The sequence below is a fragment of the Lepus europaeus genome, unplaced genomic scaffold (genome assembly GCF_033115175.1).
Source record: "Lepus europaeus isolate LE1 unplaced genomic scaffold, mLepTim1.pri SCAFFOLD_487, whole genome shotgun sequence".
Classification (NCBI taxonomy): Eukaryota; Metazoa; Chordata; class Mammalia; order Lagomorpha; family Leporidae; genus Lepus; species Lepus europaeus.
Window position 1 is genome coordinate 11,235 of NW_026909362.1, and position 2,454 is coordinate 13,688.

Consider the following 2,454-nt stretch of genomic DNA (forward strand, 5'->3'; position numbering starts at 1 on the left):
TTGCCCCTCTTCCAGGCCAGCTCTCTGCTGTGGCCAGGGAGTGCAGTGGAGGATGGCCCAAGTGCTTGGGCCCTGCACCCCATGGGAGACCAGGAGAAGCACCTGGCTACTGCCTTCAGATCGGCACAGTGCACTGGCCACAGCGCACCAGCCACAGCGGCCATTGGAGGGTGAACCATCGGCAAAGGAAGACCTTTCTCTCTGTCTCTCTCTCACTGTCCACTCTGCCTGTTAAAAAAGAAAAAGAAAAAAAAAGAAAAAAAAAGCTAAGATGAAGACAAACATTTTTTATCTACACCGGCACTGGCAGACACAACTTAATTGTTAACTTCACTCATAAGACATACCCCATTCTACATTTTCTCATTCACTAATCAATGAGGTACCAATATTCAAGACTGGGAAATTTAATATTGAAAAATAATAATAAAACCTAAAATTGAAGCTGTTCTCTCACCCCCTTCAGAAATCTATTGTAGGTTTTGTGTGAAATGTTAATATACTTAGAGACTTTTACAATCTATAGTGGCTTTTTCAAGAACAAAAACCATGTTCCATTTACTGGTTCTGTAATATAGTGATCACTATGTAAATAACAATTGTCAGCAGACTTTGCAAATGAACAAACAAATCTTGGCTATCAACTGACACATCTTCGTGGTACCAAAAGACTCCTGAAGTTTAAAACAAGCTCTTTTGATGCAGAACAAATGCTCCCGGCCAAAGTGCAACAAATATTGTGCAACACTCAACGAGACACTGACAGAGAAGAGCTCCATGGAAATTATGAAATCCACCTGCAAAGCAGTTCTGTACAAAGTGCATTGCATGCAAAGGTCTACTCTGCACGGTTAGCCCTTCCTCCTTGATGTCAGTTTCTCAATGCAACCACAGTTTAAGTCGCAGTGCATCAACTCCATTTAATAGTATCCGAACAGCCTCTTATCTGGAACAAAACCGATTTTCATAAAGTTTCAAAGCAGACTTATTTGTTATTTCTGTTTCCAAAACAACCTCATCAGTCTCCTTCAACTATGGCATAAATAGCTCTCTTAACCAATTAGTACCCATGCCATTCCTCCTGTATTTAGAATCCACAGATAACATGGCTATATTACCTCTGTGGAACATCTTATTGTGCAGATCCAACTTGCAAACAATGACACCTACACACTCCTCCCCTACCATGGCCAAAAAGCACAGCGGTGGCCAGTTGTGGATAAAATATCTGTAAGTATAAATGGAGTAGGGTTCAGACAGATCTTTGGTGCTCAGTCGCATCACATCGGGCATCTGGAGCTTGGATTCCTATCCGACCTATCCTATTCTATCGTCGGATCCTCCCCTGACTCAACCTCCCTGCCCGAAGGACTTTGTAAACTGCAGCCCGACGTCAGGGATGAAGACTGCCGCACCTGCTCCTTCTGTTCCTCCTCCTCCTCCTCGCCCTTGGCCAGTCCATTGCAGGCTGCTGCGGCATCGCTTGCTACCGCTGCTGCCTCCTTGGCCGGGCTGGGGGGCACAGTTCTTGCACTCCTGGATTGGGAGCGAGGGGGTCTCTCGCTTGAGGGTACCCAGCTCCTTTTGTTGCAGTCTCTCTGGAGCTCCTGCCGGGGTGGCCTGTGCACCCTGAACCTTGCTCTTGAGCAAGGTGGCCACCCTGAGGGGTCACAGTTGGGTCTGATCAATCCATGGAGATGCTACTGCACAGGCTGCTGAGGGGTGGAGGCACAGATGCCCCTTTGCCACCTGCTGGGCTACTGCCACTGCTTTCGTGCTCCTCCTTGGCTTCCTCCTCCTAGCTACAGCAGGCAAACTTGGCCCCCGCCAGGAAGTGGCAGTAAGGCTGGGCTGGAGGTGGGAGGAGGCTGCTAAACCCAGATGGGATCTCCGCCCTCCCCGCACTGGTCCCCTGCTGCCGCCTCCCTCACCACCAAGGCTCTCACTCATGAACCCATTTTCAATTGAAAATGCTGTTAGTCCGGGCCTGCGCCATGGCTCACTTGGTTAATCCTCCACCTGCAGTGCTGGCATCCCATATGGGTGCTGGGTTCTAGTACTGGTTGCCCCTCTTCCAGTCCAGCTCTCTGCTGTGGCCCAGGAGCACAGTGGAGGAGGGCCCAAGTCCTTGGGTCCTGCACCCGCATGGGAGACCAGGCGAAGCACCTGGCTCCTGGCTTCAGATTGGCATAGTGCTGGCCATGACCGCCATTTGGGGGATGAATCAAAGGAAGAAAGACCTTTCTCTCTGTCTCTCTCACTGTCTAACTCTGTAAAATAAATAGAAAAAAAAGAAAGAAAATGCTGTTAGTCAAAAATTCTTTGAATAGAGGTCTAAGAGCACAAGAGAAGTCAGTCACAAGAATGGTGTCTGTGTTCAGAGGCCTGACAGAGAACAGGAACTGATGGGAGCTGATCTGATACACTGCCATGTATCAGTGAAGGAAGGGTGCA

General features: G+C 48.7%; 1 pseudogene; it reads right to left on the reverse strand.

Moving 5' to 3' along the window:
- Positions 1-879: 879 nt before the first annotated feature.
- On the reverse strand, positions 880-1,950 carry LOC133755447 (N-alpha-acetyltransferase 30-like; annotated as a pseudogene).
- Between the last annotated feature and the right edge of the window lie 504 nt (positions 1,951-2,454).